Source organism: Gossypium hirsutum, chromosome D05 (assembly GCF_007990345.1).
Source record: "Gossypium hirsutum isolate 1008001.06 chromosome D05, Gossypium_hirsutum_v2.1, whole genome shotgun sequence".
In the NCBI taxonomy this organism is placed as follows: domain Eukaryota; kingdom Viridiplantae; phylum Streptophyta; class Magnoliopsida; order Malvales; family Malvaceae; genus Gossypium; species Gossypium hirsutum.
The window spans coordinates 35155306-35168605 of record NC_053441.1 but is presented as its reverse complement, the minus strand read 5'-3'; the positions used below and the strand labels follow the sequence as shown (position 1 = coordinate 35168605).

General features: G+C 33.4%; 1 non-coding gene across 1 annotated transcript; it reads right to left on the bottom strand.

Moving 5' to 3' along the window:
* Positions 1–240: 240 nt before the first annotated feature.
* Positions 241–313, bottom strand: TRNAR-CCU (transfer RNA arginine (anticodon CCU)). Its single transcript has one exon. It is a non-coding gene; the product is annotated as a tRNA-Arg (tRNA).
* Positions 314–13300: the final 12987 nt, after the last annotated feature.

Here is a 13300-nt window from a genome sequence, read left to right as displayed (position 1 = left end):
CGGGTCGGGCCAGGCCAAAAAAGTGGTGTCCGAGGCCCGACTTGTTTTTTAATCGGGCCTCATTTTTTTGCCCAAGCCCATATTTCGGGCCTATATTTTTAGGCAAATCCTCCCATATTTCCGGCGGGCCGTCAGGTAGGACCGGGCCGCTCGGCCCATGAACACCTCTAGACAGCAGCAACGATCAATAGTAAACTTATAAAATAATTTAAATCCCATGTAATAATATTATCTTATATCCGCGCCAGATAGGGGTCGAACCTATGACTTTCTGCTTAGGAAACAGACGCTCTATCCACTGAGCTACAGGCGCTTTTGTTGCCAATTTACTTTTACTTTTTTGAATACTTATTTTTCACTTTAACTATAGCCTTAAGTTACTTGTAAGATTGATTTTGATATAAGACGAATATGCATGGACAAAACCGACTATTTCCATTTCATTCAGCAGAATTAAGCAATAGTAAAGCGTTTGGAAATTTTAAGGGCGAAAGACATGAAACGTGAGACATGCCCTATTAAAAAATTAAAGAGACAGGGTACAATACTTTTATAAACAGGAGGTATATATATATTTGTTCAATAAAGACATGAAACGTGAGACATGTATATAAGTAAAGGTTTTTTTTAATAAAAATGACCGCCATCAATTATATGAGCAAAACTTGATTCGACTCGAAAATATCGAAAAAAATTTTAAATTTTGAATTAAACGAATCGAGTTATTCAAGTCTAACTCGAATATTTTTCGAATTTCAAATTCGAATCGAGTTGAGTTTTCAAATTCGAATAACTCGAATAATTCGAATAAACCGAACATTAAACTATAATATTTTATATTTTTACCCCAAATATTTTTACTTTTTCCCTCAACTTTTTCTCTTTCTCACTTTCCCACCAAACTTTTACTCTCCTCACATCCCATCCCCCTTTTTTTTTATTGAATATTTTCCCTTCAAAATTTTACTACCCCAAACACTCTCAAAACTTTTTATTTTCCCCCTAAAACTTTTACTCCCCTCCCATCCCAAACTCATTTCCCCCCCCTCCCCCCCCAATTTTTTTGAATATTTTTCCTTCAAAATTTTACTTCTCCATTTACTTTTTCTCAAAATTTTACTCCTTAAAAACCCTCTAAACTTTTACTTGTCACCTTTTACCTCTAAATTAAAAATCAAAACCATCCAAAAAAATTCCTAAATTTAGATAGTAATAATTTTATTTTATATAATATTTATATTATTAAATTAAATTTCACATTTTGTACTATTTATATTATTGAATTTTTAACCATAATGAATCTTTATATTAAAATTAAATTATTAATGATGCCATAAAATATTCGTGTTAAAATTTTATGTTGGTATCAATTTCACATTTTATCTTTAAAATAATTTTTATTAAAAAATCACATTTTTACATTTAATTTTTTTTAATTTCAAAATGCATAGTGACAAGAATCAGAAGATAATTGAAGTAATTAGCAAGCAAAGAAGCTAACCCGTATATAAAAGATTAATAAATAAATTATGAGGTGATGAAAGTTAATAACAAATTTGATTACGGTGGAACCCAAAGTTATTTTTTAAAAGTTAACTCGAAAAAATATATCCGATTCGAATTCCATCTCACTCGACTGGATTCGAGAAAAGTTCAAATCGAGTTAGGATGATAAAATAGGATTCGTCAACTCGATTAACTCGAATTTTTTTCATTCGATTCGATCAAATGCTCACCCCTAACTGTAGGGCATAAAAAATTATTTCTTTCGGTTACACCAATGCTTTTGGCATCACCAGTATCTGTACACGTCCAAAAAAATATATTATGAAGGGAGAATACAAAAAAAAAAGGTGGCACCAAAAGCATTGCTATCACCAATTTGATAGTGGTGCCATAGCATTTGTCGTCACTAGTGTCAAGGAATTCAACAATATTCTTGGGGTGGCACCATAGAGGATGGCGTGACCACCCTAGTGGTTCCATAGAGAATGGCATCACTAGCTCTAAATATATTGATATTTATTTAACATGGTGTAATTGTTCAACTGAAAGAGAAGAAAAAAGAGAGAAATTGTTGTGTTTAGCACAAAAGAGACCGTAAATTGTTTTGAAGGTGAATAACCTAGTGTTTTTGGTGTACATTCTTTTTTATGGAGAAATTGTAGAAAGTGGCGTTGGTTGTATATTTCATGGTTGGCAGAGAGTAGGGATACAATTCAATAAAACTGTGAAGTTGTATAAATGAAAAAAAATAAGGTTAAATATAAGATTGGTACTTGAACTTATCCACTTCTCCCAGATTAGTATTTAAGGTTTTTTTGTCCCAGATTAGTACTCGAACCTTTTCTCCGTCAACTAGTTTGGTACTTTTTTTTAACGTCGTTAAATCTGAGACAAGTGGCACAATAAGATTGTGACACATGGCATGATGATATCATCATGATGTCATAATCTAAAAAATATATTATAAATTAATAAAAATTATTTTCATTATTTTCTTATTTCCTTCCTTTTCTCGTATTCCTTTATTCATTCTTCCTCTTGTCACTTTGCCTTTTTCTTTTCTGGGTTCTTTCAACATTTTTGAATTGCTTTGAAAAGAAATTTAAGAACATTTCTAGGTTCATTTTTTTCTTATTCCTTCTTTTTTTTGATAATTCATTAGAACACAAAATCCAAAACATCACAAACACATTAGAGCACCCGTCATTGCATTAAACAAAAATCACGAAAATTAACATCACAAACAAAATCCATTAAAAAATTAACATAACAAACAAAAATCCATCAATCTATAAGAACACAACCAAACAAAAAGAAAATGATGAGAAACAAATCAAAACCAATACCCATTTCAAGTTTTTGGGTTCTTAAGATTTAGGCCAGGGTTGATAAATCCAAATGGTCAAGACGTTGGACGCGGTGAGGAGAAGCCACAATCAAAGTTCCATGATTATTCAACAGTGGTAGCTCGGTTTGATGTTGAAGAGTAGTGACAGTGAAACAACGACCAGAGACTTTGAAAACAAAAATAAAGTAGAAAAAATTAGGAGTAGAAGAAGTAAAGAGAAAGAAAAGTCATTCGATACTTCTCCAATTGGTAAGGGAACTAAAACAAGTGGTAACGACATTGGAGCAAGGTGATAGCAATGAGAGAACAAGGAGTTCTCTGTAAAAACAAATCAGAAATAAAAGAGTAAGAAGAAATTTTTTACTGATGCCATTATTTGGACTGGAGAATGAACGTCGATGATAGCATTAGAGTGCGACTGTGGTGCATGCCGACGACGACTAGGGTTTGGAAAAAGGGGAGGAGAATTAGAAGAAAAGAAAAGAGAAAAGAGAAAAGAGAAAAGAGAAAAGAAAATGGAAACTGGAAAGGGAAAGGGAAAGAATAAAATAAAAGGGAAAAAGAAAAAAAAGTGAAATAGAAAAATAAATTATGACATCATGATGATGTCACAATCTTGTTGTGTCACTTGTCTCATATTTAACGGCATTAAAGAAAAGTACCAAACTAGTTGAGGAGAAAAAGTTCAGGTACTAATATTGGACAAAAAAACCCTTAAGTACTAATCTGGGAGAAGTGGACAAGTTCAGGTATCAATCTTATATTTAAACCAAAGAAATATCAGTGCAAAAATAGCTCTCCGTTTTGGAAGAGGGATGTCAAGATTATTTTACAAGTTTCCAATCTCTGTAGATCCGTGGAAATGTACAGAGATACAACTGTTAGATGATGATGACTTGGGCACTATGATGGCAATATGGTGCTTGACTAGGACCAAAAAACCCTAACCAGTTGAGTTGTTCACTGAGCTTGTCGATTTAAAGTCCATTGAGAATGTCACTCCAATAAGTTAGTATTGCTGGTTTGACTTTGATCTTAATGTTGGATGGATAGATCAATCAAGCTGTGGAGGGACATCGCAAGTGTTTGAAAATCTAAATTATAGTGGGAGTTCGTATAACAACCATATCCCAGGTCCCCATGTACAGATATATCCGGAGGTGATAGGCACCAATGCAGATGGTGAAGATGGGTTTGATAATGATGAAGATTCTCATCATGATATTGAAGATTATAGTGACCCCGATCTAGATGAGGTTTCAGATGATATCGACAATAAAGGCTCGGAGAAGGAAGAAGATGTGCACCCCCTTCTTTCAGGAACCCAAGTCATGGCATTGTTGTACAGAATAACCTTGGGATATAACAACCCCATGCTTAACCCGATCATCGGATCCAAGTATGGAGAGTCACAGGTTGATCCGATTAGAAAACACACCTATTTACTTTTCTTTAAAGAAAAGAACATTATCCTTTTGGTAGGTACCCCATTCATCAGAATGGCATTCCCTTAGTTCAAGACCATTATTTATTTGGAAACGCAATTTAAATAAAAAAACCACTGCATTGAGGATGCATAGAATAACCCCTTGGCGGCCTCTTAATTAACATTAATAAGTCACATTAGCATTATGCCGTTAAGGCTTCCATTTAAAATTCAACGTGTTCAGAATATCATTCAATACAAATTACAATTTTGAAATTGGCAGTTTCTAACAATCAACCTAACACCCCCATCAAAATTCATACTAACCCAAAATTAAAAAGGCTCTCAAATGGCCATAGATCTAGCTGTATCCTTTCAATCACCACGCTTGACCTAATAACTTGAAAGGAAGAAAAAATTGGGCAAGCTCATATGAACTTATTGAGTTCTTGGGAAAAATGATCCCACCTTAGTTACTATCAGACATTAAGAGAAAGGGACTTGACTAGTTCACCATATTTGGAGAATACATTACTCTAGCCTGCAAAGTAACTGGTGGATGCTACCATAAATCAACTCAGCCTATTGGCGAACAACACTATTTTCTATACTCATATATGACAATTGTAACACCTCTAACCTGTATCCGTTGCTGGAATAGGGTTACGGAGCATTATTGTAAAAATATAACTCAAATCATTCATTTCCAACGTTTCATAATCATTGAAAAATCCAATTAAACACATACATAATGTCCCTAATTCGAGCCTTCAAGGCCTTAGAAACACTTTAGAAATGATTCGAGACTAAATCAGAAACATCTAAAACTTCATAAAAAAGATGGAAAATTTCACATTGCAGGGGTCACACGGTCGTGTGATTCACAAGGCTGAGACACACACTTGTGTCTCAGGCCGTGTAGGCATTTCAAGTAGGGACACTCGACCGTGTCTCAACCCGTGTCTGTGCCCGTGTAACTCTCTGACTTGGTTCACACGGCCAAGCCACACACCCTTGTGCCAGGCCGTGTAACTCTCGTAATGCAACATTTAAAAACCTACAGAGGACACATGGCCGTGTCGCATGACCGTGTGGACAAGAAATAAGTTATTTTCAAGCAATTTCTCTCACCCAAAACATGTTCATAAATATAATCCATTTGCACCTATTTCAAGCATTAAAAAATGTACCTAACATATGCATAATAAAACTAGATCAATATGGAATTTTTGCGTACAACCAATATGCCCAAAATGCACCTCAAACATAAATCTTAAAATCAACCTAAACACATACATGTTTTTGCATGAATCAATATACACAACCACAAATTATCATGCCAAGACATAGCACAATTGACCATATGTCAAACCTTAACAAAATATACCAAATTCATCATTAAAAACATACATCTACTTGACTATTTTAACATTAACCATTTAAGCACCAAAATGTCAAAATGTCATCACTCATAAATCCAAATATATATATATGCCAACACATACCACTTTGGCCATAAAACCATGCATCAATTTGCTCATATTAACCACAACTAACAAAACATCAATAGTACCTTAAGTACCTCAAATCCAAGGCAACATTTCATGCCAATATCATCAACCAAAATGGCATATACATGCCAAACTCATCAATTAAACATTAGACATAGTCCACCTATACATGCCATTATAACCACGATTAAAACATCAAAATCTACAGATAAATTTGATGGATAGTGTGATGGGTCTCCGACTAGCTTTCAACCCGATTGAGCTTCCGATAATCTATCAAGTAAAGGAAAATAACTACGTAAGCAATGTGTGCTTAGTAAGTTCGTATAAACTTTAAATATAATATTTCATTTCAATAATAGAATTTATAGAATAAACATAAATCTATGTCAATGCCATAAGATTCATAAATTGATATGATCATCAACCCACAAATGAGTAAGTTCATTAATGTCACATACATGTATGATTCATAATATGATAGGATTTATGGGACTTAATAGATAATCATCAACTTTTCTATAAGATTATACACTTTTCAATCTACTTTCTTTTCATTCCATTCCCAATGTCTATCATAAGCCTAAACCACATTCTAAATTCTCGACTTAGTGTATTTATCCATGATATAGTTATATTCATTCATAGCATACGTAAACTTCTCACATATAGTACATCATTCAAACTCATTACTCCCTTTTCATCAAATTTCATTTCAACTATGAATTTACCATTTCATTACCTTTCATCACCCGTTTCATATACATCACACACAAGATATACGCATAATATCAACCATGACTACAGACTAGTGCATTTAAACATAACTCGTTTGGAATCAACTACATAATCAACCATTGCGTAAAAAATTACATACTTTGATTTATTTCCCTTTTTCATGGACATAAGCACGTTACCAATTGAGCACTTTCCGTTTCAATGTATTTTATTAAGATTAAGCATGATATAATTCAACCATAAACTTAGCACAAGCCTAAGCACCAACAACAACAACACATGATAGGATAATTGAATATAATTCAGGTGAACTTAACATAGATAACCATTATACTTGAGCATGATCCAATTGGATCTATTATCCTTCATAACATATCATGTTTTCTATATATCATCATTTCAATAAGTTTCATACACACATGTCTTGGTTCATATTGAACACTTACCATTGTCACAGGCTAGTGATTAAAACATAACTTAGCAATATCATCACATGGTAAAATATGGTATATAAACATAACATTACTTAAATCATACCTTACAAATCATGAATATTCATACTTTGATCATTGATACATCATACCTTTCCATATTTACCGCAGTGAAGTTAATCGGAACCCTTACTGAAGCTCACACAAGTGTGCTAAACGAAAGTCGAAACCATCATTTTTCTTTAATCGATGGTCGAAACCATCCCTTTTCATATTGATGAACACTGTAAAGATGATTGAAACCCCGGTATACGTTTCATATTGTGTCATAGTCCAACTATGGTCTTATGCTCATAGTGTCATCATCCGGTTATGGTCTTATCATTAGAATGCCATAGCCCAGCTATGGTCTTACATATACATATACATTAACATGGTCCAACTATGGTCTTACATCTAAAAAACCGCCATGTCTCGCTATGGTCTTACATAATATTGCCATGGTTCAACCATGGTCTTGCGTCGGAAAAACTGACATAGTGTCTCATTCGTTTCCTTGAAGCTGACAAATTTGATTCACATATATACAAAAATAGATAATAATTTATCGAAATATTAATTAATTTAACTAACCAAGTTACGAACTTACTTGGCTAAATTGCAGAAATGACAAAGTATAGGGGTATTTTGGTAATTTTTTATTCTCCTCGATTTTCCACTCGATCTTGATCTAAATTAATAATTTATTCAATCTATTAATTTATACAGTAAAACAATGTATTTATGCAATTTAGTCATTTTGAAATATTTACAAAATTGCCTATAATATTTTACTTTTATTCAATTTAGCCTCTGAGCCTAAAACATGCAAATTAACCATTTTTTTGAAATTTCATAACAGTCGAATATTGTTAGCTTCCTATACAGCCCAATTTGCAAAAAATTTCACATCAAATCCTTGTACTTTTACTATTTCAATAATTTAGTCCCTAATCAGAAAATTCATCAAAATTACTTAACAAAATACTTTTAAATCCCAACCAACATTTCATATTCATCATTTAACATCTAAAATCACAAGGTTCATCAATGGAAACATTCAAAATATTTAACAGTTTCAAAATCGAAGGTACGGGCTAGTTTGACCTAGTTGCAGCGATATCAAAAATATAAAAATTATTAAAAACGAGGCTAAAACGAACTTATATGCATCATCCAAAGCATGGCCGAATATTAAGCTCTAGTTATGGCTTCTTTCTTCAACAAATTCGGTGGAACCAAAGTTAAAGAAGATGATGTTATTTTTTTATTTGTTTTTATTTTTTTAATAAATAAATTACTAAATTAATCTTTGTTATAATATCAAAATTCACCTATTTAATGTCCACCTTTGTCCATTATTTATAATAATGGTCTAATTACCATCTAGGCCCATTTTCCTTTATTCAATAAGCTATTTAATCGCTATAATCAAATAGTGATCACATTTTACACTTTTTACGATTTAATCATTTTTTTACTTAATTAACTATCGAAACGTTAAATTTTTCAATGAAACTTGAATACCACCTTAATGACACTCCATAAATATTTATAAAAAATATTTACGGCTCGGTTTATAGAAACGAGGTCCCAATACCTCATTTTCTAAAACCACTGGATCTTAGGGTCTTACCACTTGAACTTAATTAATCATTTGAATAGCATAAATTATCATATCAAAATTTTTTTTAAAACCATATTTGACTCGTAGATATTAAATAATAATATTTACAAACTTACTCGTCAGATTTGGTGGCCCCAAAACCACTATTTCTGACACCATTGAAAAACGAGCTATTACAACAATCATGGGCACATCTGCTCCGCGAATACGCTACTTGTGTGGACTATCATTTATGACTGATTGACTTACTATTCATGCTTTCATGCAACGTTCAATACCACATACATCCTTTTTCTACGTACTCGCTTCCTTGTGCTAACTTCTGATCTAGGTTCCTAAATAACCAAAATTTTCATGTATCTTCAAATTCGTTCATCTGAGCTATGTAACAACATCACCTTCGTATCCTTCTAACCCCCATCCTTGTATGAACACATAAGTGTTCTCCCACAAGGTCAAGTTTTCACCAATCACGGTTTGCATCTAAGTGCCATACGAGATGCAAAACTTATTTTCCTATATCTTCTTATTCATTATATACAACATTCCTCCTGCACCTCCTCATACCTATATAGATATGGAGCTTCTACATTAAGGAAGGAATACTCATACTGTATATATATATCAGGTTTTTCGAACCTATTTAACCATGTTTAACCATGCATGTACAGACTCCTTGAATGGGACTTCTCAGACATGAACTTCAAAGACAAATAACTAAGCCATTTATCTGGCTATACAGAGTTTCGAGGTAAACGAGTTAACACATATACTAGACACAAAGTACAAAGGAACTCATCAAAATACTTTACTTAAAGCTTTATCTACTCTATCGGTTCTTTTTTTTAGCATTGGGACCTTTTTCCTGTTTCTTTAGCTAAACAATAAAACTTCTTTAATTATCGAATATAACCAAAAACTTAGGATACAACAAGAATTTATATACATGCTAACGATTTCTAAATATGAGTTTTCGTCCTACCTAGTATTCCAAGAAATCCTACCAATCTTTTCTTAAGCCAGTTTCTACCTATCTGGTAAAACTTAAAGGAAGATTTAAGAATTTACCAATAGACAATTAGCACAGAAGTTCTCCTAAACTTTTATATTTAACACCCTAGTTAGCAAAGAAGAACTCTCCTGGTTTATTCGATGATAAAAAAGTTTGGTGGAGATGATGAATAAGAAATATTCTCTCCACTATAACGCTATCCTATTTATAGATAACCCACGTCCAAATTCTAATCAGGATTATCTCTAATCATTATTTTTTCTCGCACACTTCCACTAATTAATCATATCATACGAGGCTCTACAAGTGTCATAATTATTGACACGTTGACTCCACTAGGATGCCAAGTGACTTAAACGTATCCTACAAGTCGTCGTACTTACTTAAGTAACGATACTAAAACACATGTTTGAGTTGTATTTAGATAGAAAATTCAACAGTGGAAAATCTAAAAATTAGAAGGGCCCTATATATGCACTGTCGCACATATGACACAAAACCATTGAAAACTCGATGCTAGGAGTATCTGCAACTACATCAATCCGTTGGTGAAATATATGCCCACCATTCCTGTATTGGTCCTAATTGTGGACATGCAAGCCTAGTTCTAGTATAGGGTATCATACAGGAAATCATGGTGGGCAAAACAAATGGCCATAGAGCAATTGTATGATGACTGGGATGCGTCATACAATCAAATTCAGGGGTGGGTTTGAGCGTTGCAGGAGAACATTCCAAGTACTAACGTGGACTTACAGACATTGTCTTACAGGGGGACAAATGGTAAACTACAACCGAGAAGAATAATTTTCACCATTTTTTTGGATGCTTCATCCATGTCTTAGGGTCTTCTCCCACTACAAGCCACTGGTGTAGGTTGATGGTACGTGACTTTATGGAAAATACATGTAGATACTTCTGATCACAGTTGCAGAAGACGATAATCGAAACGTGCTACTAGTCGCCTTCGCCATCATAAAGTTAGAGAACTTTGAATTGTAGGGATTCTTCATTAAGAACTTGCGGAGGCATGTTCTCAGGCAAGAAAAATTTACATTATCTTTGAAAGATCGAAGGGACTACTTGCTGCAATTCGATGTTCTGAGGTTCCGTGGAGGTTCATGTACTGCACTCGCCATATTGCTGTCAACTTCCACAATGAGTACAAGAACAAATATTGACGCAAGCAACATGTGAACATAGGTAAAAAAATCTCATTTCAAATTGTATTTGTAAATATTTGAATCACTTTACTAAAAGGAATGGTAATGTGTTATATCGGGATACATACGCAAAGTATGAGCTGGAACCACACCGATTTAGGCATATGCTGGCGAGGTTAAAGACTAATATATATGGTGGGGGTCCCGACTTCTCTCAGACAGTGGTTGGGTAGAATGGAGTCGTGGACATGGGCTCAAAGTTTCGATGATGGGTACTGATATGGTCAAATGGCTCAAAGCGCGAGTGTAGGAAGTTCCAAACACTTTAGTACTTTTGTGATCATGTCATTGTAGCGTGTACAACTGCCAATCTAAATGTCGAACAATATATTGACGATGTGTACACATTGCAATGTACATTGCGTATTTGGGGTAACAAGTTCCCTATACTGTGGGATGTCTCTGTTGGAAAAACGGGTTTTGAAAGCGCAGTGGAAAATAAATTTAAGGAAAAACCAAAGTTTTAAATTCTTTTTCCAAAATAAGATATTGGTTGTGATATCTAAAGTAATAAACACTTAATCAAAATTGTACCTTTCTGATTCGTCTAGGATGAGCGTTTCGACCGAGTAGTCTTTTTCGCTACCCTCAAGTTCACGTCTGCCAAGTGTGAGCTCACTTCGAATCAGAAATTTTTTCACAAAAAATACAAGTGAGTTAATTTCGCAGTTTCTCTAAACTTTTGGGTCAAGTAGTAAATCAAAAAAATATCTCTAGAAATTTTTTGGAATAATCTCTTCAGAGAATTTTCTCTCTACAAATTTCTCTTGAATTTAAGTGTGTGTAAATAATGACCCAAGGCTCTCTTTATATAGGGAGAGTTTAAAGAGTTCAACTATGATTAAACTTATTCACTTTAATATTAAATTAATATAACATTTATCAAGATAAATATTAGATTAAATCTAATATTAAATCTTATTAAAATAATAAAATATTTATCTACAAAATAAACATTAAATTTAATTTAATATTAAGATAATCACTTTAATATTAAATTAATAAAATACTATTAAGATAAGTATTAAATTTAATTTAATATTAAACTATTAAAACAATATTATTTTTAGATAGTTAATCTAAAATCAAATTCTCTGGTAGAATTCTAGTAGAAGTGTAACTCTTCTATTGCTTAACCACCGATGACCAACCGCTGTCGGCCACCGGGACCTCGCCATCGCAGCCACCAGCACTACCGTGTTGCGTGATGCATGGCAACACCCTTACGGCACCCCAAGCTGGTTCGATTGCTATCAATTCGGTTCGGGCAATGACGACCCGACCGGTCCGGTCTAGCCACCGGTTGGACCATTGGCCCAATTTCACATACCAGGTTCAGTTATACTAGTTTTTGGGTCTTGGTCTCGGTTTTAGGCTCCCAAACCCATTTATGATTTCAGGTCTAATTTTCAAGTTCAATTACCCATTATGCCAATTGTCTAAGTTGAAAATTAACTTCAAAAATATCATATTAATTTTAATTGATTTGATCAATTTAATTTTACTTGATCAAAATTAATTTTACCAAAACTCAGATTTTTCCAAATTAATTTTTCAAAAAAATTATTTAATCGAATTCTCTAGTTGAACAATTCTTACAACCACCTAATTTAACTCCACATCGAATAAATCGACTCAATTAAATTATTTCCAAAGTCGTAGAATTTTTTTCTAATTCAAATGCAGTCCGATCGAGCTTTTGTTAAACTAACGGAGGGACCAATCGAACATATACATTTAGGCTCTAGTGATTGCAATTATGTCCAGAAGCATCGTTCCAATAATTCACAATTACTTAATCATGGAGTCAATCCACAAGAAGTACCATGATTGAAAACTCATTGTTGTATACTCTTTACTAAAGCAATTCATCCAATTGTTTTGTCCAATGACCTTGTCATGTGTGTGTTACCCTCATATGATATCCTTAATTCCTTTGAGTTAAATCTGTTCACTCAGTACAATAATATTTTATCTTATTATCACTATTGTGTCTTCTTAATGATTAATATGATCTCTGTCAACAAATGACTGTGATAAATTGCTCGTTTGAGAACAAGCAACCCGTGGTCACATTCCATATTTATCAATCCACACAATGTCAATGAGAGGATATCATTAACTCTTTAATTGAACTATGAATTCCACTGTTGCTAGTAAAGCCATGCCATACACAAGTCATGTACCCAACATACCGACAATGGGTTCGATCATATTTGGAGCATAAGCCTCCACTTATATCAAAACACATGAATTACATATGCATGGTCAGTGACTAACTCAAAATTTAGGTAAATCACACCATAAACATCACAAGTGATTTAATTCACAAATGGATTTAGAATTAATTCATCTTGGGTCCAATCTAATGTATCATTCTACCAATGAATACATCTATGTCCCTACTCGTGGAGTTAACTACTCCAATAGTCAAGACTG